This window comes from Triticum aestivum, chromosome 7D, assembly GCF_018294505.1.
Source record: "Triticum aestivum cultivar Chinese Spring chromosome 7D, IWGSC CS RefSeq v2.1, whole genome shotgun sequence".
Classification (NCBI taxonomy): Eukaryota; Viridiplantae; Streptophyta; class Magnoliopsida; order Poales; family Poaceae; genus Triticum; species Triticum aestivum.
The window spans coordinates 574,804,938-574,829,391 of record NC_057814.1 but is presented as its reverse complement, the minus strand read 5'-3'; the positions used below and the strand labels follow the sequence as shown (position 1 = coordinate 574,829,391).

Genomic DNA, 24,454 nt, shown 5'->3' with positions numbered 1-24,454 from the left:
ACTCCAAGCAACAGAACATCAACTAGCATCATGAAAATAATCATACTGAGCACTAATAATCCAAAGGCAGCATGATATCCAAAGTAATATTCCAAAGTATAATAACAGATACCATAATGGAAATAATCATAATAGCCACTAAGAATCCAAAGGCACATGTCATCCACATAATCATCAAAATAAAAGTCCTAGAACTCCAAGCAATATCATGGCAATAGCAAGATCAAAACAATACTCCGAGAAATGCCATGAACAAATCACAAGTAGCTAGAACAATATTTTAAACAAGTTTAAATAAAGAAACATGTCACTGCATTGCAATCATGCAAATGGAGGGTGTGGCTTGCCTGGGGTGGAAGAAATCACCGGGAAGAAGTGCGAGAAGCTCGCGGAAAGAATTGCCGGAAAACGTACTCTCTCGGATGGGCTGAATAAGGGCAGGGGCAAAATGGTCATTTTCAGAATGGCCAAACATGGTGAAAAGGTGACGTGGGCTTTGGATTCACCTCAAACGGAGTTGCGAGCGAAAATTTATAGCCCGACGAAGTTCAGGGACCAATCTGTAAAAATAACTACAAACAGGCCCCTAAGCTGAAAAACAGAAAACGCATTCTCAGAAAATACGCTTTCACAGCAGAGAAAACGTATTTCTAGCCTGTCCTTTCTTCTTCTCCTCTTCTTTTTCTTCTTTTTTCCTCTTCTTATTTATTTCTCCTCTATTCCTTTCTTCTTCTCCTCTTTTTATTTCTTCTTCGTCTTCTTATTTTTTATCGGGTATGTCGTTGTCGATATACCCCCTCCCCGATACCATTATTTTCCCATGTATGTATGTCATCGTTGTCGATATATATAACTCCCTCCCAGATAACTTCGACATGATGGACGGTCGATATTTATACTCCCTCTCGACCGTGATAACTTATACCACGGGAGCACCCCCCGGCCCTCTCGCTCGACCAAAACTCTCGAGGACACCCAAACCCTAGAAAAAAATGATGTCGGTCTCCTACCCCCTCCCGCCGCGCCCCTACCCTTGAAGCGTTGCTGAGGGCACCCCAAACCCGGAATAAGCTAGGTCTACGTTTGCACTAATATATCCACCTGCTGTCATGTTTGTGTAATAATTGCCATGTTGTAATATTTGCAGAAACAATGGAGCACGGACGAGACGAGCAAGCAGAAGAGGTGTTGGGGGACATAATCTTAGCCGGAGGTGATATCTTGTCGTATCTTAACGACAATGATGGTCTGGAAGAACAGGGTGAAGAAGCAGGCTACGGTGATCGAAGAGTGGAGGAGGAAAGACATGATTATGATGGCTCCGGTGACCCAATTCGGGTGCAAGAAGGAGCCCGTGGTGACGGCTCTGGTGACCGAACAGAGTCCGGCCAGGTAAATATATTAGTTAAGCCTGTGCTGACTAGCTAATTGATGCATTCATTGTTTTGGTATGTACACATATTAATTAACACTCGTCTTTCTTCTTTTTTCTAGCCCTCCGGATCGAGCACAACTTCGGTAAAGAGACGAGGCCCGAAGAGAAAGTTGCGCTCGGATGAAAGGTTTGAGATCACAGCAATCGCGCGCGACGGCCAACCGATTGAACCCATCCGGACAAAGGATGCATTTGCTGCTCAGTGCAGGGTTCTAGTTAGGGACAAGATCCCGATCAGCATCCACCAATGGTATAAGCCTAAGAAGGAAGACCCTGAGGTGTCTTATGTCAATGATATGCAGAAAGATGATCTTTGGACTGAGCTGAAGGCAAATTTCACCCTACCGCCAGAGGAGGATCCGGAGAAGCCAGTTAAAGAGCAATTAATCAAGTCTCATGCTCTTAAGAAGATGGCAGACCTATTCAGGAGGTGGAAGAATGAGCTGAAAATGTTTGTCGACAAAGAAGAGACACCAGAATTCATCGGCCGGTATGAGAAGATCAGAGATCACGGGCCCGCATTTGTGGCCCACAAGACATCGGAAAAGAGTAAGAAGATGTCAGCGACGAACAAGAAGAATGCTGCGAAGAAGAAGCTTCACCATCGCAAGGGGTCAGGTGGCTACCTCAAAGCCCGGCCTAAGTGGGCCAAGGCTGAGAATGATCTGCTTGATAAAGGGATCGAACCACAGACAATGAACTGGCTAGACCGTTGCCGGACTTGGTTCTTCAGGGCTGGCGGAAAATTGGACCCTGTATCAGGGAGGTGCGTTTGGACGGACGAGCTTTTGAGAATACCAGTCAAGAGGCTTCAGCAGTATATCGATGCAGCGCAGGAAGGGACGTTCGTTCCAGACAGAGAGAACGACGAGCTCACAATGGCCCTCGGGAATCCTGAGCACCTTGGACGGACACGAGGCACGCCAGGCTCCGTTCCGTGGAAGGCTGGTTTTCCGGACGCAGGCGGTTACAAAAGCCAGGAGAGGAGGAAAAAAGTGGAGCAGACCCAAATTCAGAAGCTGCACGAAAGGGTTCAAGCGCTAGAGGAACGAGAGGGCAATCGACATGCCGAAACTACCCCCGAAGCTACCCCGCCATCTCAGCGGAGAAGCAGCGTGGCTTCCACCGAGCTGCTTCAGCCGGAGCATGTCTTGACGGCTCCTGCTAGCTACCCCGTGGATGCTATCACGGAGTCTCAACATTGCCACCTTATGGCGCAATGGCAGAACTTCAAAGTCAAGGCGGCTGTTGGCTCTGTTTTGCCTCCTGAACCCGGCGCAACCTACCACTGCCGGCCGATTCCAGAAGGATATGCTAGGGTGATGGTGGATGAAATAACGGAGGGATTTGAGGACCTCCAGCTTGACCACCCTACCGGTGAAGGGGAGACTCAGCTGGGTTCTGCTCTGAAGACTCCATGCCTATGGCAGAAGGAGCTCATTAACCTTCCGAACTGGACGCCTCCGGCGAGTAAGGGCACTCCGCCTCCTCCTCCGCCTCCTCCTCCGGCGAGTGATCAGGGCACTCAGCCTCCTTCTCTGGCGCGTGGCGGCACTCCGGCTCCTCCTCCGCCTCCTCCTCCGGCGAGTAATCAGGGCACTCAGCCTCCTTCTCCGGCGCGTGGCGGCACTCCGCCTCCTTCTTCGCCTGCGCCGGCGCGCCAGAGCAGCCAGCCTCCTCCTTCTCCGCCTCGTCAGCAAGGGCGGAAGAGACCCGCCGCCGCTCCGGCTGCTCCGGCGCGTCGTAGTCCTTCTCCTCCGCCTCGTAAGCAAGGAAAGAAGACAGCCGCAGCCGCTCCGTCTGCTCTGCCGGCGTCTAGCAGTATAGCCAGAGGCGGGAGGCAATACAGGTTCAGTCCTTCTCTGAAGACTCCAGAGAAGTTACCATACGAGAGGACCGAGGAGGAAACCACGAAGATCATACGAGCCGAAGTGACGAACTTCTTTGAAGGGGTGAAAGCAAACAAACATCCACCTCCGGAGGAGAAGGTAGATCCGGTGAAAGCGAAGCGCACTCTGGCTGCCTTGACAAAACCACCAAAGTCTCCGCCGAAAGGCAACTATGAGCGCATTATTGGAAAGACATTTGCCGAAGCGGAGCAGTCGGGAAGTACTGTCAGTGATCAAAGGTTAAAAGAATGACGAGCTGGGAAAAAATTGCCTAGCTCGGCGAACAAGCGAACCAATCGTGCCCCCCGCTCAAGGTGTCTAGCGACATCGTCGCTGCAGATCCGAGGATGGTGCCCGGTTATAGCAATCATGGAGATTACCTGCCTGACGATGTACATTATGAAATCTTGGAGGTGGACGAACACAAATACCATTACGGGAAGCCTCTCGTCAAAGATGAAAGATCTCTAACAACGATGATGCGAAGATTACATGATTGGTACATGAAAACCTGCAGAGAGTCTGGGGGGGAATACTTTGACGCTGAGAGTTAAACCGGAGCATGACCTCGTTGGAATTGAACTGTTGAATGTTCCATTTGAGGAGTTCTTCCAGTTTTTCAATCAAAAGGCCCTCGATAAATCAACGATCACTTGCTACTGTCTGTAAGTAGTACTACTTCTGTCATTAAGTCTCTCTATATAGGTCAGCTCTTTCATTGCATGTATTTATAATTATCCTCACTATATTATGCAGATTGAAGATCGCCGAATTGAAGAAAAGACAAATCGATGATATTGGGTTCATTAACACAAATCTCATAGATGCAACTCAGGTTAAATATCATGCCGAAAATACCGAGGCCAACTTGCTACGATCGTTGGTAATAAATGAAAACAAAGATACAATACTCTTTCCTTACAACTTCAAGTGAGTGTTACTGTCTTGTGCATATTCGGTTTCCCTTATTAGTCCAGGTTATAGTAATGTAATTGATGACTTATGCATGCGTGCGCAGCTTCCACTATATTCTCCTAGAGATTAAGCTTGAGCAGGGAGTAGTAACCGTCATAGACTCGAAACGAAAAGATCCCCAGGACTATGCAGACATGACTCAAATGCTCGAGAAGTAAGTTAAATCGATCATTATCCACCATATCAGCAACTTTGTTCATTTTCTGATATCAAGTAATTGTTTTCTTTGTCTGACAGGGTTTGGAGAAAATTCACCAAAAAAGCTCCGGGACTGCCGAAGAAGCTGCAATTTAGCCACCCGAAAGTAAGTACTATAGTAGCATGTTCCGCGCATCTCCTAGTGATTCAAGCGCTAGTTTCATCAATACAATTTAGCATGCTTGCCTATCAGTTTGATTGACCTCTATTTCTTGTAAAGTGGTTGTGGCAGGAACCCGGGAATAATTACTGTGGTACTACATTTGCGAGTCCATCCGCTACACGACCTGTGAGCGGGGCTACTCTGACGAACAATATGAAGTGCGTAAGCAATAATATTCACAATTTTATTTTATTACCATCATTTGTGTGTCGAGTTTCATTTATTCATATATATATATATGTATTGACCCCCTTCTTCAAATTAGATCTTTCGGATGCGGGATGAACTCCTAGCACCAGATCGTATGCGAGCAATTCAAGAGGAATTGGCGGCATTCTTCCTTGACCACGTGATCGCTGAAAACGGAGAATACTATGTGGACCCTGTGTTCTTACAATTTAATTAGGAGATTATATTGTAAGAGATAATTATTGTATATATGTAGCCGGTAGTGTCGGATAGATATACGAGAACTTGTTGTTCGACCAATCTCTCGGAGAAGGAGAGGTGGTCGATATCACTTCTCTCCATATGCATATGTTCATGACGATCTTCTGTTTCCTTCATTTGCTTACTAGCTAGCGTGTCTAGTCCTCTCCATACGTATATAGTACGTAGCGTCGACCAAGCACGGAGATAAGAGAGGACACTTCTCTCTATTAATTAGCTAGCTAACACAATATATGAAACACCTAAAATAACCCCCCAAAACCCCCAACCCCCCCCCCCCTTCAAAAAAACAAAAACCCCAGCCACTGAAATGCTGACGCGTGGATGCATATTAGTCCCGGTTAGTGCCACCAACCGGGACCAAAGGCCCTCCTGCCTGGGCTCGCCGCACCGGCCACGTGGAGGCCCATCTGTCCCGGTTCATGTAAGACCCTTTAGTCCTGGTTCAAAAACCGGGACAAAAGGCCCTTACCAACCGGGACAATAGGCCCTTTTTCTACTAGTGGTAGTAGCGCGGGCTACGCGAAGCGCTACTGGTAATTACCAGTAGCGCCCTTTCCAGGAAGCGCTACTACTAAGTGGATATAGCAGTAGCGCGGGTAAACCCACGCTACTGCTAACCTTTAGCTGTAGCGCCGTACTAGTAGCGCTACCACCCGCGCCACTGGTTGCCAAAAACCTGCGCTACTGCTAGGCTTTTCCCTAGTAGTGTCTTTGACAAATATCTGCATACCATGCCGGAGCCTAAGCACCAGATGGAGGGTCGACTCCTTCTGGATATTGTAATCAGCAAAGCGTCCGCCCATCTTCAAGCTGCTTGCCAGCAAAGATGAGCCATTGCTGATCCGGTGGGATTCCCTCCTTGTCCTGTATCTTTGCCTTGACATTGTCAATTGTATCCGAAGACTCTACCTCAAGTGTGATGGTCTTGCCAGTGAGGGTTTTCACGAATATCTGCATACCACCTGTCAGTGTACAAAAGTAGGGGCTCTCCTTTTGACTCCTTTACTTGTGCACAGGCAGTCAGAGCCACGCGCCACGGCCACACCAAGCGGGGCAGAAGAGGGAAGCCGGAGAGAAGCCGAAACGCAAGGCAACGCCAAGACCAAGAACGCAAAGAGCAGAGGGGCGGAGCAGATTCCCCCGGCAAGACCCTTGCCGGGGCAGCCTCAGCAGCCCCGGCAAGAGCCTTGCCGGGGCAGCTCGCCCAACACCAGTGGAGTGAGCCACCCTTGAGCCCAAGAGTTCCAAACGCCGCCAACGACTACGTTGGAACCAAGGCTCGGGAGGCACCTCCGTGGTGGCATGCAAATCTTTGTCAAGATCATAAGCATATGAGATCAGATGAGGACCAGAAGACGGTGACCCTCGGCGGGATCCTAGCCGAGGAAATCAACAAGACCCCCGGCAAGCGCCTTGCCGGGGGCAGCTGCAACGCCACGGCAAGACCCTTGCCGGGCCCCCGGCAAGGCCCTTGCCAAGGACATCAGCGGGGCTACAGCCAGGCCCGCGTCGACCAAGACTCCACCGCCGTTCGCATGCAGCTGCCAGCCCAACCAGCTGGGCAGGCACCTGCGTGGCAACATGCGGCTCCCAAGCCAACTCAGCAAGCTCCTACGTGGTGGCATGCAGATCTTCGTGAAGACCCTACCACCGCGCCACCTTAGCTGCCTGCCTGCCTACATGGTGCCGCATGCATCGCTGGCCTGGGCGCGTGTCGAAGCAAGGCGAGGCGGCGACGGACGGGACGGGCCTCGTTCCCGTCCCCGATAAAGCTAAGGGACACCTAAATGATGCATTAAATGCGTCTTGTCCTGTAATACGGGCGATAAGCTCGCAGCACTGTAGACCTTTCCACCTCCTGTGTGCCACTGTGGCAGCCCCTTTCGACTATAAAAGGAGGCCCATGGCATACTGGAGGGGGATTCGGCTCTTTTGGGCAAGTTGCACCCCGTAGCTAGCTCAAGAACACTCAAATACACCCACCAAAGCAGGACTAGGGTATTACGCATCCTCGCGGCCCGAACCTGGGTAAACAATCCGTGTGCTTCCTGTTAGACCTGCTCTTCTCACGTACCCGCGCCCCGCCAACTGTAGTAGGGATTCTTGTGATCCCATAGGTGTCGTTTTCGACCGACACCACCCCTGAGGCTGAGCGCCAGATGGAGTGTCGACTCCTTCTGGATATTGTAATCAGGAAGCGCCCGCCCGTCCTCGAGCTGCTTGCCAACAAAGATGAGCCGTTGCTAATACGGTGGGATTCCCTCCTTATCATGTATCTTTGCCTTGACATTGTCAATCGTGTCAGATGACTCGACCTCAAGTGTGATGGTCTTGCCAGTGAGGGTCTTCACAAAGATCTGCATCTGCATAGTTCAGAATTCAAACAAAACCGGAAATAAGTAATCTAGTTAGATACATATATGAACATATCAACAAATTCAAGAAACAAGACTCAGATAATCCAAATCTTGTAAATGATAAGAAATCACCAAGTTAAAAAGTGTAAGAACAGATCAACAAAGCAATGAAGACAAACTGCAATCTTCTAAATTTCTGTCAAATTGTAAATCTTGACAAATAACAACCTTAGAGCAAACATAAACATAAGCACGCATATATGGGTACATCAAAGACACGACACTAACGTAACTCTTATGATCTGTTTCCAATTTAAATTAATTTGAGTTGTATAGCGGGAAATTACAACGCAAGATATGTAAGTCGACATGGTAGGGGCATGTGGAGAGGGCAGGGCGGCGACACGGTGCGTAGTACTGCCCGCCGGCCACGGGGGGTGGAGGCAGACGGGTAAGGAGGGGTAGGTTGGCAGTTGATGGATCAGATCGTGACTGGAGGAATAAGACGGTTGAGAGGAAGAAGGTGAACTATGGGCGGTTGGATGAGGATCGGACGGTCATGAAACAAAATGACTGATGCGAACAGTTTTTTCAGCGCCTGATGGTTAGACGCTTCCAACATATCAGTTACTTCAAAGATTTCAACATGGTAGGTATTAGAGAATCTCCAATGGGTGTCCTAAATAGGGCATAACCGCTTTGCAGCACCAAAAAGTAAGTGCATCCTAATCTCCTAGGGGCTCGTTTGGCAGCCAGGGATGCTCTCGGGATCCCGGCCCATTCCCTGGGTGGAAAGCCGGTGTGAAAAGTCAGCTCCGGGCCAGGTGCCTGGACATTTGGACGTTCAATTCCACGAGCTTTTCTCAGCCCCCCCCCAATTTCCTAGGGATATGATCCACGCCACCCGACATCGGGAAATAATGCCCTGTCTCGCTTGCTCATGAGTCGCGACGCCCCCAACGCTTTGCCGCCTCTCTTCTCCTGTCTCCTCCTCGGTAGTCTCCACCCACGCCTCATGCTCGCGTCTCCACCTCCATGGTGCTCGCCGGTGGCAGCTGCAGCCGTAGGGTTAGAGCATCTCCAGCCGCGCCCCCAACAGGCCCCCAGGCTCCTTTTTCTACGCCGGCGCCCAAAAAACGGCCCAGTCGCGCCCCCAGGAGCCCATTTTTCGCCGGTTAGGCTCGAAACTGGCGACGGCGGACCCAGGCCGAACCCGGCGCGCTGGGGGCCGTCCGGGGGCGCCGGGGCAATCGTTTTTGGTGCGAAAGAACGGCGGGCCCGCCGAGTCAGCGACCCCCACGCCTCGCCTTCCTCACATCGCCTCGGTTTCCCGCGGGGAATCAATGCCAAGGCTGCCACCGGTCAGCCTTCCATTGATTCCTCACGAGCGGCGCGGTGAGGTGACGCACCCCCTCCCGCCACGTGTACACACGACGCCACCCCCGGACGCTATATAAAGCAGCACCTCCCTCGCCGGTGGACACACCCGCCCGCAGCCCCCCTCTCTCTCCCCGTGCACAGCCGTCGCCGACGAGCTCTCTTTCCTCTCACTCCCCGTTCACAGACGCCGCAGACGATGGACGAAAGGTTCCCCGGCGATGGGGCGGCGGCCAATGGCTTCGGCCGCCGCTCTCTACACGAGTGGGAAGCCCATCTCCTGCACGAAGCCAACTACCCGGCGCCTCCGGACATGCGCGCGCCGGGGCGGTGAAGACTCAGTGCCGGCGGTGTCCACGTCCCCTGCTGCCCGACATCACGCGCCCCGACTACTTCCGCGCCGAGATCGAGCGTCCGCGGGCGTCTCTGTTGGGGGAGCAGCGGGCCCTCCCGGAGTACGACGCCGGCAACCATGAGGCGTGGGCGGCGTACTTCGAACGCCGGTAGACGGAGCGGCTAGCCTCCATCAACAACGCGCCGGTGGTGCGGGAGAGCAAAAACAGCGACGGCCGCCGCCTTTGGTGCGGCGCCCCCGGCCGCACACTCCACGCCGTCCTCGAGCACCTCGAGGGCGGCAACGACCCGCCGCTGACGTACCCGGCCGCCCCGGTCCCCCGTCGGAGTGGCGGCCAATGGATGCCGAGGAGGACCGGCTCCTCTTCCTCCTCCTCCCGAACCTCCTCCCACTCCTCCGGGTCGCCGGTGCACTTCAGCGTCAAAGCCGAGCCCGCGAAAACGCCGCTTGGCCAGCACACCCGCAGCGCCGGCATCGTCATCAACGAGGGCGGACGTGCGTCCTTCTCGGGTCCTCCCCACCTCCTCAAGCCGAAGACGAAGCCAGGGCTCGCCGATGTGAAAATGGAGCCGGGGCTCGACGACGACGCGGCCATGAATTGGGCGCGGGAAGATTGGGCGCGGCTGGAGATGGAGCGCCAGCGCCGTGCCCTGGCGGAGATCGCCACGCGCCGCCGTGGGCGCGACGAAGGGGGCGTCATCGTGCTTGAAGACAGCGACGACGACGCGCCGCCACTGGCCAACCCTGTCCACCAGGGCAACCCCGGGCCGGGGTCCAGCAGCGTGAAGAAGGAGAAGGACGGCGGCGACGACGGCGTCATCGCCATGTTCAGCGAGTTCTTCGGCCTGTAGTCGCGGCTCTTTGTTTTCTTTAAGTAAATTTTATGTTTTCTATGTAAAAAATGTAGAACGCCGAAGTTTATGTCTTGTTTGCTGAATCTTTGTCATGTTTGCCAAATTTTAGCCGATTTTCTTTTCAAAAATGTTTAAAAAACTGCGTCTGGGGCGATCCTGGGGGCGGCGGCTGGGAACCCGATCGCCCTCAAACCGATTTTTAGTGCCGGGTCACCCCCAGACGGTGACTTTTCGAGCCCCCTAGGGAGCCAACGGCTAGAGATGCTCTTAGACCCTCCATTAGTCAGATCTAGTTAAACTCCTGCCAACTAGGTGACGCCACAAGGGAGGCTGCCTGTCGGAGTAATTGGCCACGGGTATCCCGAAGACAGCAAGACAATATTTCAAGACATCGGGGCTAGCAAAGCCCTTCAGTCCGACTGCCCGGCTGCTCCTCCTGGCTCCCCGTCCGACTGCTCTGCCTGGCCGGCTGCCGGCTTCCGACTACACCAACTAGCCGGCTACCGACTGCAGCCCGACCCGACATCGACGAGACCCCGACGTGGCGGCCATACCGCGGACGAGACGGCTGTACATCGACGCCATCATGTATAGTGTCACTTGTCCCCTGGCACTATTTATGAAGTGACCCAGGGGACAAGCATGACATGCACCATGCCTTGCTCCCATACCACCACATAGCTTAGATAGTAAGCTAGCTCCACACTATATATAGCCATCCATCCATCCATCCAGAGGATGGACTCACTCTCACACACACTCACGCATGAGCACCCACATGCCACGGCCATGAACATGGCCGGCCACTAGCATGCCACATACGAGGCATACGAGGCCAGATGCCAGATGCCTAGGGCACTGACCTCAGATACAGCTCCAGAAGCATCCTGTACCAGATATACTATAGATACTCAGACATGCAGGAGTAGGGGTGTTATCTCTCCGGAGAGCCCCGAACCTGGGTAAACTAGCGCGTGCTACTCGCATACCCGCTACCGGGCCTATCAGCAGCAGTCTTACCCTCACACTAAACCCTTGTGGCATCTGTCGCCTCACACCCCCCCGTGAGAATACCACGACAGTTGGCGCCCACCGTGGTGTGGTACTACTACTATGCTACCACGCTGCTGCTGGTTTCGCAGTCCGGGCGGGACCATCTTCGCCATCACCGCCGCGGCGTCGCACCGTCTCTCCGGTAGCGCTCGGGGGCTCGACTTCGACCCGCCCCCGGAGCGGCCGCGCGGGATGGCGCGTCCTCGTCGTCGGCCTCGTCGCCTTCGTCACCACCACCGTTGCGACGGCGGCCGCCCGCGCGCGCGCCGCGCGTGGGGCCTCGCTTCGGTCGGCCGTGTCCATCCACGCGCCGCTTGCGCCTGCTTCCCTCCGTGTTGCGCCTTGCTCCGGCCGAAACACCCATACACCATCTACGGAAGCTAGCTAGATGCAAGTGAGACAATGGTCAAACCATTGGCCATACACTAGCCAGATAATCCCCAGACACAAGCCAGACAATGGCCATCTCTTACGCAGATAGTAGTCAGATAATGGCTATACATTAGTCAGATGCTACTCGAATACATCATATACTCTGGCTCGACCGCAGTGCAGCGTTCTGCTCCCCCCGCAGGCGCCACGCCGCCCGCCGCAGCGCCGCTGCTCAGCAACTCTAGTGGCTCCCTCTGCTCCTCCTGCTGAGGAGCTCCTGCTGCGCTTGCAGCCCCTCGCCGTCAGCCGGCGGGCTCCAAGCCGCCTCCCTGCACCATGCCAGCTCTGGCCTCCCGCGTGCATCTCCGCTCGTGGCCCGGCCGCCTGCGTCGCTGCGGTGTCGCCTTCCCGTGTGCGCGGCTCCCGCGCGCCCACCGGCCGGGTTGCCACCCCCTGCCGGCGTCCGCCTCCACACCCAGCCGTCCTCGCACGCCCGCGGCTGCTCCGCCTCCGCCGGGTTCCCAAGCCGCCGACCTCCGCCTCCTCTGCGCACCCGGCCAGGGTCGGCTCCAAGCCTCCCACGCCGGTTACAGCCTCGCCTCCTCCGGCCGGCTCCTGCATCCCCTCCGCCTGGTCCCGCCATCCGGTTCCCCGGCTGGCTCCTCCTCCGGCCGGCTTCGCCCGCCCGCCTGCTGGCACGTCTGCGCCCCCGTCGCCGATTTCCCACGACGCCGGCCTCCCACGTCGCTGCCGCCTTCGTCCTCTCACGCCGCGCACGCGCATCCCTCCGCCGCCTTGTGCCGGCCAGGGCCGGCTATTGCGCCGCCCGCCGGATCCCGCCCCCGACGTCGCCCGCGTCTGGCCGCCTCCTCGCTCGGCCGGCCGGCTACCGCGCGCCCGTTGGCCGGGTCGCCGCTCCCAGCCGGCATCCGCCTTCGCACCCGGCCGCCCCCGCGGGCCGGCTCCGCTTGCTCGCCGCTCCCAGCCGGCGTCCGCCTTCACACCCGGCCGCCCCCGCGGGCCGGCTTCGCTTGCTCGCCGCTCCCCCGCCGGCTCCCCCCCTCCCCCGCATCGCCCCGACTCTGTCCGCGCCGCCGGGTCCCCTCCACGGCCGGTGTCCGCCTCGGCGTCCGCGCTGGCCGCCCGCCGGCTCGCCACACCGTCCGGCCCCGGCCGGCTGGCCCTCTGCTCCGCTCGCCTGGCCGGCTCCGCCCCGCGCCGACTGGCCGGATCCACCCGGCACCCGCGCGTCGGCCGCCTGTGCCTGCATCCGGCTGCTCAAGCACAGAAAAGAAAAGAAAGAGAGAGAGAGAGAGAGAGAAAGGGCCGAGTGACCAATCCGGCTGGGGAGAAAGTCAAAGGGCCGACTGCCCATGGCCAAAAAAAAAGAGAGAGAGAAAGAAGTCGGCTGGGACAAAGAGAAGAAAAGAAACACCCGTCCGGATGATTCGTCCGCCTGCTTCGCCACTCGGACGGTCAGTCGTGACCCGCACTGTCGGCAGTGCCAAGCCGGCTGGTCTGCCTCCTGCTCCGACGGCACACCCAGCGGGTGCGCTGACGCGCCCCCGCGAAGAAAGAGAAGACAAAGTAGTTGCCGGGAGATCCGGCCCGACTGCTCAGCAGTCGGCCCGAATCTCGGGGCTACACCCAGCGGGTGCGCTGACGCGCCCCCGCGAGGAAGAAGACAAAGTAGTTGCCGGGAGATCCGGCCCGACTGCTCAGCAGTCGGCCCGAATCTCGGGGGCTACACCCAGCGGGTGCGCTGACGCGCCCCCGCGAGGAACAAGACAAGGTAGTTGCCGGGAGATCCGGCCTGACTGCTCAGCAGTCGGCCCGAATCTCGGGGGCTACACCCGGCGGGTGCGCTGACGCGCCCCCGCGAGGAAGAAGACAAAGTAGTCGCCGGGAGATCCGGCCCGACTACTCAGCAGTCGGCCCAAATCTCGAGGGCTACACCCAGCGGGTGCGCTGACGCGCCCCCGCGAGGAAGAAGACAAAGTAGTTGCCGGAAGATCCGGCCCGACTGCTCAGCAGTCGGCCCGAATCTCGGGGGCTACACCCAGTGGGTGCGCTGGCGCGCCCCCACGGAAAATTGCAGACAAGAGAAGAGTTTTGTCCGGCTGACAGCAGCCGGCAGAAGAAGAAAAAGGGCGCTGCAAGACGCCTCGCCGCCTGGCCGGTCGAGCCTAACCGGCCGGGACCCTCCTTCGAGCGCCCGGGGGCTCGAAGGCTACACCCAGCGGGTACGCCGGCTCTCTTCGGCAAACTCCGCCTCGGCTACACGAAAATCAATGTGAGCTCCTCACCCGCATATTTTTTCACCGCGAGAGCACAGATAACCCCGAGCGATGCTCGGGGGCTATCTCCGAATTTTATTACAGTCGCATCACTGTTTGCCTTGGCGCCAGCCAGAGTTGGCCCGGGGGCTGGCCGCTTGGCCTGAGACGTTTGTTCCCGCAGACGGCTTAGTAGCGTGCGCGGTACCAAAGGCCCACTCTTAGTCACAGACCGCAGAGCGGCTGTCCGGCTAGCAAGAGTGAACGCTGGAGGCCATCCACGCGAAAAACGTCCGGGAAGAAAAGCGGTTCGGGCGACCCGGCCGTTTTCTTTATGAGTATCAACTCGGTTGAATCTGCTCCCAGACTCCGAGTACTGTACACTCCGCTTCGCGGCCCACTCTCAGCCACAGACCGCAGAGCGGCTGTCCGGCGAGCGAGAGCACAAGCCAAAAAGCGGAGGGAACACGAAAGAGATTGATGGGGGCTCGGACGAAACCGAGTCGGCACCCTCCGCATAAAACTTGCAACGCTAAAAGCAATCATTTGATATATCTACGTGGACTAACTTTGTCTTTTGCATGATCATTTCAATGAACACCCGCCAAAAAACCTCCGCCCAACTTTGCCAAGTTGCCCGGAGGCTTGGGGGCTACTGTCGGAGTAATTGGCCACGGGTATCCCGAAGACAGGAAGACAATATTTCAAGACATCGGGGCTAGCAAAGCCCCTCAGTCCGACTGCCCGGCTACTCCTGCTGGCTCCCCGTCCGACTGCTCTGTCTGGCCGGCTGCCGGCTGCCAACTGCACCAACTAGCCGGCTGCCGACTGCAGCCCGACCCGACATCGACGAGACCCCGACGTGGCGGCCATACCGCGGACGGGACGGCTGTACCTCGACGCCATCATGTATAGTGTCACTTGTCCCCTGGCACTATTTATGAAGTGACCCAGGGGACAAGCATGACATGCACCATGCCTTGCTCCCATACCACCACATAGCTTAGATAGTAAGCTAGCTCCACACTATATAGCCATCCATCCATCCATCCATCCAGAGGATGGACTCACTCTCACACACACTCACGCATGAGCACCCACATGCCACGGCCATGAACATGGCCGGCCACTAGCATGCCACATACGAGGCATATACGAGGCCAGATGCCAGATGCCTAGGGCACTGACCTCAGATACAGCTCCAGAAGCATCCTGTACCAGATATACTATAGATACTCAGACATGCAGGAGTAGGGGTGTTATCTCTCCGGAGAGCTCCGAACCTGGGTAAACTAGCGTGTGCTACTCGCATACCCGCTCCTATCAGCAGCAGTCTTACCCTCACACTAAGCCCTTGTGACATCTGTCGCCTCACCACCACCCCCCCCCCCCCCCCCCCCCCCCCCCCCGGGTGAGAATACCACGACACTGCCGATGGCGGCAACTGCTGTTGGTGGTGGCCATGAAGGCGACGGTAATGGCAGGGATGCATGTCCAAAGGGGGCTCACCGGCAACAAGATCCGGGATGTACCCACTGGCGGAGCTACTCACGGGCAAAACCATGCCGTGGCCTGCCCAACAAATCATCAAAAAAAATTATATACTATACTTATGCCCATTGCCAGTACACATGGTTAGCAGCCCATAACGCAAACACCCAGTTCGGTGGACCGTCACAGCCGAACGCATCCATCCCCTGTTCTTTCTGCGCCTCGTCCAGTACCTGGAAATATCTCCCCTGCAACCAAATGAAGCCTAATATGTTTTCGGCGGGAATCATCCACTAATAATCATCAGATAGCCTGTTCTCCTTTGGTCCTTAAAAGGTAGTGCATCGGCTAGACGGCTACGGGAACCGGAGGGAAATTTATTCACTTGCCTATACAAGCACATGGAAATGGTAGGATTATTAAATTTACAGCACAATCAACTAAACATTAAATCGATGCTCACGGACACGAATTACCCAAGGCCAAGAGGGTAACAGACTAACAGTGACTGTAGCTATATATCCTTATTGTACTATTGATCGCCACTAACACTGACGCATCTCCGAGGTCCCAAAGGTTGCTTGCTAGTTTGCCGGCGCGAAGAGGTGGTTCAAGACGGCTTTTGCCACGACGGTGACGACCCGCGCAACCCAGGGGAACTGGTAGGCTGCGGGCGAGAGCGTCAGCAAGAGGACGCCAAGGAGCAGGAGCGCGAAGCCGAGGAAGACATGCCCGGCGTCCGCGGCCGGGTTGCCGAACGAGTAGGTGACAACCACCCAGCCGGCGAGCAGGGAGACGCGGCCGGCGTCGAGGAAGAGCCGCTGCAACTCATCCAGGCCGCCGCCGCCGAGCAAATGCCGAGCTTCGTAGGCCATCGCGCGCTGGGTCGCCTATGGATCGACGCCTCGATGGAGAGTATATATAATTGCACCTTGCGGCCGGTGTCCTAAAATGCGTCGCACGCGGCGGGGAGCGCTGGGGGTGTCCGTCGGACACGCCGCTGCGTGCATGGCTACAGGGCGGCACGGGCGCGGTGCAGCACAGTCAGAAGCTCTAGTTGACTTTTGTTCTCGGTGGCGACCCTTTAACATATACTCTCTCTCTCTCTCTCTCTCCATAACATAGTGTATATATATTTTTTGAAAAGTTAAACCTCACAAACTTTTATCATGTCATCTAGAACGTTAAACATTAGATTCAACATAAGATGTAGTTTCATATTTTATATTTTTGAAATTTTAAATATCATTGGTTGTAAACTTGATCAATGTTTGCAAAGTTTGACTTTTAAAAGATTAATACGCACTACATTGTGGAATCAATCACCTGAAATCATTTTCCGTGCCAGTCGTTTTTTTCTCTAGACTGAAGCAGCCCACACATAATGATCTGGCTGATAGCCGCCGCTGGTCCGCCTCGTCTTCGGTGGCCTTGGAGCCATGGGAGCGGAGTGGATCGCGGTCCTTGCTGGTGGGAGGGCTCCGTTTTTAGATATTTTCTCGAGTTTTGTTAGGGTTTGTGTTCTGCTCAGGAAGGCGAAACGGTGGCGGCTCACTGAAGATGGAATAAATGTCTCCCTGCATAGTCCCTGTTCCAACGTCTAGCATCGTCGGTGGGCGTGTTGAGGTGTGTCTCTGGGGATATGTGTCTTTGATGGATTTACTCGGATCTGGTGGTTGTTCGTCTATGTTCATGTGTTTTTAGGTTGGATCTTTCTGATCTACGCTACTCTTCATCGGCGGCGGTTGTTGTTCTTGTGCGTTTGTTTTATGGGGCCTTAGCGCGACGAATTTCTGACTGTCTACTACAACATGTTTTGCGCAGCTCTGACGAGGGAAAGGCGATGACAGCGGCACGCCTTCGGCTCACCTCATTGCTTGTAGTCGTCGCTAGGTGGTTTACGGATTTAGATGTATTTTTTATTATTTCTAGTGTTCGTTGTACTACAATCTACAATGATTGAAAATGAATAGATCGGAAGTTTTCTAAAAATAATAATATACTGAACTTGACAACCTTTTCGTTTAGGCAAACTTTTTTTTGAGCGGTTTTTTTAGGCAAACTGAACTTGACAACCAACGTTCCACGTACAAACAGGCCAAAGCCCATGTAATGGACTGGGTTTTTCTTTATAAGGACTAACCAATGCTGAACTGGAGCAGCCCACAGTCCATGTACAAACGTTTTTGTTTTCTTGTGAGTGTCATCTGCCATGTACAACAAGGCTTGATCGATTAATTAGTCTAGCCTAAAATGGTTTAATTAGCCATAGGTGTGTAATGTGTGCACGTGCGCGTGTGGGTTAGTTTTTGTGTTGTGTGCTTCATTTGCGTGATTAAATCTGCTTGTATATTATTTCTTTATTTTCTTTCTTCTTTTAGCTAATACTAATGCGTTTAATTCATTCTTCTGTAGAATAAATTTATTTTTATTTTTGCTTTTGTTTCGGTACACAACATTTTAAGATTCTCTCTTCTTTACAAAGAAATCTGTTTTCTTTTGCTAATAACATCTGTTTTTATTTTTGTTTAACATTTTTGTATGTTTTGTTTTACTAGTAATAAAAAATGCTCACATGGAAAAAAATGTTTCGATTTATCTCTTCCTTTGTGTTGCCTACTCCATTTTTGGTTGATTTTCTTATGCTTTTTTACTAAAAATTAAAAAAGAAACACCTTTTTCTTTTGACATAAAAAAGCAACCAGCATGAAACAAATCATTTATTTTTTTGCTCGTCACAATGTTTCTAGGATTTTTCCTTCTTAAGTCTTTTTTTGGTTGTTGAAGTGTTTTCTATATTTTTGTGCATGCGTCAATGTTTTGATGCTTGACAGGGTTATACCTACGGGCCCAAGTTCATATATCGCCAAACCAAGGTCCCAAGCCCATCAAAGATATGGCCCAGAGGGCGACCCACCGAGCCCATGGCAGCCCAAGGGAGACCGTCATCGCCAAATGACCACAGTTGGATTTTATAGCCCTTTAAAGATCTATATCTATAGTCGGTTCTTACAGGCAGGGGCAATTGGTTATCCCACAGTCGGTTGCATCCTAGGATACCGTGACCCCCACGATGCATTTCTTGCTACCGTTACTCAATGGTGGAAATATCTATTTAAATACGACAGTTACTACGTAGTAATAGCCATGTACATGGTAGGGACATTACCTGATATCATTTGTATTTCTTTTGTATTGAACTTTGAATAAAGTCCCTGGTTACCTCAAATAAAAGTAATAGCCATGTACATTAGGTCGTGCATACAACCATCAATAACATTTATACTAGTCCGTTACCCCCCCCCCCCCTAGCGCACGCTGTATGAGCCGGGAGGAAGGCGCCGTGCTGAGGGTTGAACTCTCTTATATTGTAACCTATGCTAAAAGTAAGAACACCACACAAGAGTAGGGATTACCTACATCAAGAGTAAGAACACCACACAGGAGTAGGGTATTACCTCCACCGCCGAGGGCCCAAACCTATATAATTCCTTTTGTGTACTCCCATCCGAATTGATCGATAAATATGATTGCCTCTACATATATACACACCCTCGTGGTATTGTTAGCATTATATTCACGACAATTGGCGCCCACCATGAGGCAAGCGTCTATTGTCGTCATGGTGCAGATGGTACCTTCATCGACTCCTTCCAGCAGCATTCTCGAGTTCGTCATCGATGGCTCTGTGTGGCATCCAGATGCTCTGATGAACAACATTGACAGGAAGGACCCACGCGGACACACGTCTAAACAAAGTGGTCAGGCGAGGCTGCCGCTCCGGCGCACCACCTGTTGGGGAACGCAGTATTTCAAAAAAATTCATACGATCACGCAAGATCTATCTAGGAGATGCATAGCAGCGAGAGGGGAGAGTGTGTCCATGTACCCTCGTAGACCGAAAGCGGAAGCGTTTAGTAACGCGGTTGATGTAGTCGAACGTCTTCGTGATCCAACCGATCCAAGCACCGAACATACGGCACCTCTGCGTTCAGCACACGTTCAGCTCGATGACGTCCCTCGAGCTCTTGATCTAGTTGAGGCCGAGGGAGAGTTCCGTCAGCATGATGGCGTGGCGAAGGTGATGATGAAGTTACCGGCGCAGGGATTCGGCGCAGGGCTTCGCCTAAGCACTACGACGATATGACCGAGGTGTGTAACTGTGGAGGGGGGCACCGCACACGGCTAAGAGAAGGCTTGTTGTGCCTTGATACGTCTCCGTCGTATCTACTTTTCCAAACACTTTTGCCCTTGTTTTGGACTATAACTTGCATGATTTGAATGGAACTAACCCGGACTGACGCTGTTTTCAGCAGACTTTCTATGGTGTTATTTATGTGCAGAAACAAAAGTTCTCGGAATGACCTGAAACTCCACGGAACATATTTTTGGAAAATATTAAAAATACTAGAAGAAGAATCCACGTCAGGGGGCCCACACCCTGTCCACGAGGGTGGGGGGTGCGCCTGCCCCCCTGGGCGTGCCCCCTGCCTCGTGGGCCCCCTAACGCTCCACCGACCTCAACTCCAACTCCATATATTCGTGTTCGGGGAGAAAAAAATCAGAGAGAAGGATTCATCGCGTTTCACGATACGGAGCCGCGGCCAAGCCCTAAAACCTCTCGGGAGGGCTGATCTGGAGTCCGTTCGGGGCTCCGGAGAGGGGAATCAGTCGCTGTCGTCATCATCAACCATCCTCCATCACCAATTTCATGATGCTCACCGCCGTGCGTGAGTAATTCCATCGCAGGCTTGCTGGACGGTGATGGGTTGGATGAGATCTATCATGTAATCGAGTTAGTTTTGTTAGGGTTTGATCCCTAGTATCCATTATGTTCTGAGATTGATGTTGCTATGACTTTGCTATGCTTAATGCTTGTCACTAGGGCCCGAGTGCCATGATTTCAGATCTGAACCTATTATGTTTTCATGAATATATGTGAGTTCTTGATCCTATCTTGCAAGTCTATAGTCACCTACTATGTGTTATGATCCGGCAACCCCGAAGTGACAATAATCGGGACCACTCCCGGTGATGACCATAGTTTGAGGAGTTCATGTATTCACTATGTGTTAATGCTTTGGTCCGGTACTCTATTAAAAGGAGGCGTTAATTGTTGGAAATATGCCCTAGAGGCAATAATAAATGGTTATTATTATATTTCTTTGTTCATGGTAATTGTCTATTATTCATGCTATAATTGTATTGTCCGGAAATCGTGATACATGTGTGAATACATAGACCACAACCTGTCCCTAGTAAGCCTCTAGTTGACTAGCTCGTTGATCAACAGATAGTCATGGTTTCCTGACTATGGACATTGGATGTCATTGATAACGGGATCACATCATTAGGAGAATGATGTGATGGACAAGACCCAATCCTAAGCATAGCATAAAAGATCGTGTAGTTTCGTTTGCTAGAGCTTTTCCAATGTCAAGTATCTTTTCCTTGGACCATGAGATCGTGCAACTCCCGGATACCGTAGGAGTGCTTTGGGTGTGCCAAACGTCACAACGTAACTGGGTGACTATAAAGGTGCATTACGGGTATCTCCGAAAGTGTCTGTTGGGTTGGCACGGATCGAGACTGGGATTTGTCACTCCGTGTGACGGAGAGGTATCTCTGGGCCCACTCGGTAATGCATCATCATAATGAGCTCAATATGACTAAGGCGTTAGTCACGGGATCATGCATTGCGGTACGAGTAAAGAGACTTGCCGGTAACGAGATTGAACAAGGTATTGGGATACCGACGATCGAATCTCGGGCAAGTAACATACCGATTGACAAAGGGAATTGCATACGGATTGATTGAATCCTCGACACCGTGGTTCATCCGATGATATCATCGTGGAACATGTGGGAGCCAACATGGGTATCCAGATCCCGCTGTTGGTTATTGACCGGAGAGGCGTCTCGGTCATGTCTGCATGTCTCCCGAACCCGTAGGGTCTACACACTTAAGGTCCGGTGACGCTAGGGTTGTAGAGATATATGTATGCGGAAACCCGAAAGTTGTTCGGAGTCCCGGATGAGATCCCGGACGTCACGAGAGGTTCCGGAATGGTCCGGAGGTAAAGATTTATATATGGGAAGTCTTATTTTGGTCGCCGGAAAAGTTTCGCGCTTTATCGGTATTGTACCGGGAGTGCCGAAAGGGGTCCGGGGGTCCACCAAGGGGGTCCACCAGCCCCGGGGGGCCACATGGGCTGTAAGGGGTGCGCCTTGGCCTATATGGGCCAAGGGCACCAGCCCCAAGAGGCCCATGCGCAAGAGATAAGAAAGAAGGGAGAGTCCTAAAGGGGGAAGGCACCTCCGAGGTGCCTTGGGGGGGAAGGACTCCCCCCTGGCCGCACCCTTCCTTGAAGGAAGGGGCAAGGCTGCGCCCCCCCCTCTCCCTTGGCCCTATATATAGTGGGGGGAAGGGAGGGCAGCAACATCTAAGCCTTGGGCGCCTCCCTCCTCCCCTGCAACACCTCTCTCTCTCTCGCAGAAGCTCGGCGAAGCCCTGCCGGAGACCCGCTACATCCACCACCACGCCGTCGTGCTGTTGGATCTCCATCAACCTCTCCTTCCCCCTTGCTGGATCAAGAAGGAGGAGACGTCGCTGCACCGTACGTGTGTTGAACGCGGAGGTGCCGTCCGTTCGGCACTCGGTCATCGGTGATTTGGATCACGGCGAGTACGACTCCGTCATCCACGTTCATTGGAACGCTTCCGCTCGCGATCTACAAGGGTATGTAGATCCACTCCTTTCCCCTCGTTGCTAGTAGACTCCATAGATGCATCTTGGTGAGCGTAGGAAAATTTTAAATTATGCTACGATTCCCAACAGTGGCATCATGAGCCAGGCCTATGCGTAGTTACTATGCACGAGTAGAACACAAAGAAGTTGTGGGCGTTGATGTTGCCAATTCTTCTTGCCGCTACTAGTCGTTTCTTGTTTCGGCGGCATTGTAGGATGAAGCGGCCCGGACCGACCTTACACGTACGCTTACGTGAGACAGGTTCCACCGATTGACATGCACTAGTTGCATAAGGTGGCTAGCGGGTGTCTGTCTCTCCTACTTTAGTCGGAACGGATTCGATGAAAAGGGTCCTTATGAAGGGTAAATAGAAATTGGCAAATCACGTTGTGGTCATACGTAGGTAAGAAAACGTTCTTGTTAGAAACCTACAAACCACGTAAAACTTGCAACAACAATTAGAGGACGTCTAACTTGTTTTTGCAGCAAGTGATATATGTGATATGATATGGCCAGAAGATGTGATGAATGATATATGTGATGTATGAGATTGATCATATTCTTGTAATAGGAATCACGACTTGCATGTCGATGAGTATGACAACCGGCAGGAGCCATAGGAGTTGTCTTTATTATTTTGCATGACCTGCGTGTCATTGAATAACGCCATGTAATTTACTTTACTTTGTTGCTAAACGCGTTAGCCATACAAGTAGAAGTAATCATTGGCGTGACGACTTCATGAAGACACAATGATGGAGATCATGGTGTCATGCCGGTGAAGAAGATGATCATGGTGCCCCGAAGATGGAGATCAAAGGAGCATGATGATATTGGCCATATCATGTCACTATATGATTGCATGTGATGTTTATCATGTTTTTGCATCTTATTTGCTTAGAACGACGGTAGTAAGTAAGATGATCCCTTATAATAATTTCAAGAAAGTGTTCACCCTAACTGTGCACCGTTGCGAAGGTTCGTTGTTTCGAAGCACCACGTGATGATCGGGTGTGATAGATCCTAACGTTCGAATACAACGGGTGTTGACGAGCCTAGCATGTACAGACATGGCCTCGGAACACACGCAATACACTTAGGTTGACTTGACGAGCCTAGCATGTACAGACATGGCCTCGGAACACGGAGGACCGAAAGGTCGAGCATGAGTCGTATAGAAGATACGATCAACATGGAGATGTTCACCGATCTTGACTAGTCCGTCTCACGTGATGATCGGACACGGCCTAGTTGAACTCGGATCATGTTTCACTTAGATGACGAGAGGGATGTCTATCTGAGTGGGAGTTCATTAAATAATTTGATTATATGAACTTAATTATCATGAACTTAGTCTAAAATCTTTACACTATGTATTGTAGATCAAATGGCCCACGTTGTCCTCAATTTCAACGCGTTCCTAGAGAAAACCAAGCTGAAAGATGATGGCAGCAACTATACGGACTGGGTCCGGAACCTGAGGATCATCCTCATAGCAGCCAAGAAAGATTATGTCTTAGAAGCACCGCTAGGTGAAGCACCAATCCCTGAGAACCAAGACATTATGAACGCTTGGCAGCAGCGTGCTGATGATTACTCCCTCGTTCAGTGCGGCATGCTTTACAGCTTAGAACCGGGTCTCCAAAAGCGTTTTGAGAAACATGGAGCATATGAGATGTTCGAGGAGCTGAAACTGGTTTTTCAAGCTCATGCCCGGGTCGAGAGATATGATGTCTCCGACAAGTTCTTCAGCTGTAAAATGGAGGAGAACAGTTCTGTTAGTGAGCACATACTCAGAATGTCTGGGTTGCACAACCGCTTGTCTCAGCTGGGAGTTAATCTCCCGGATGACGCGGTCATTGACAGAATCCTCCAGTCGCTTCCACCAAGCTACAAGAGCTTTGTGATGAACTACAATATGCAGGGGATGGAAAAGACCATTCCCGAGGTATATTCAATGCTGAAATCAGCTGAGGTAGAGATCAGAAAAGAACATCAAGTGTTGATGGTGAATAAAACCACTAAGTTCAAGAAGGGCAAGGGTAAGAAGAACTTCAAGAAGGACGGCAAGGGAGTTGCCGCGCCCGGTAAGCCAGTTACCGGGAAGAAGTCAAAGAATGGACCCAAGCCCGAGACTGAGTGCTTTTACTGCAAGGGAAGTGGTCACTGGAAGCGGAACTGCCCCAAATATTTAGCGGACAAGAAGAAGGCCGGCAACACCCAAGGTATATGTGATATACAAGTAATTGATGTGTACCTTACCAGTACTCGTAGTAGCTCCTGGGTATTTGATACCGGTGCGGTTGCTCATATTTGTAACTCAAAACAGGAACTACGGAATAAACGGAGACTGGCAAAGGACGAGGTGACGATGCGCGTCGGGAATGGTTCCAAGGTCGATGTGATCGCCGTCGGCACGCTACCTCTGCATCTACCCACGGGATTAGTTTTAAACCT

The 24,454-nt window shown here is 52.7% G+C and overlaps 1 pseudogene; it reads right to left on the bottom strand.

The window, feature by feature from the left end:
• LOC123171313 (polyubiquitin-like) overlaps positions 1 to 24,454 on the bottom strand; it is a 63,798-nt pseudogene that overhangs the window by 4,206 nt on the left and 35,138 nt on the right.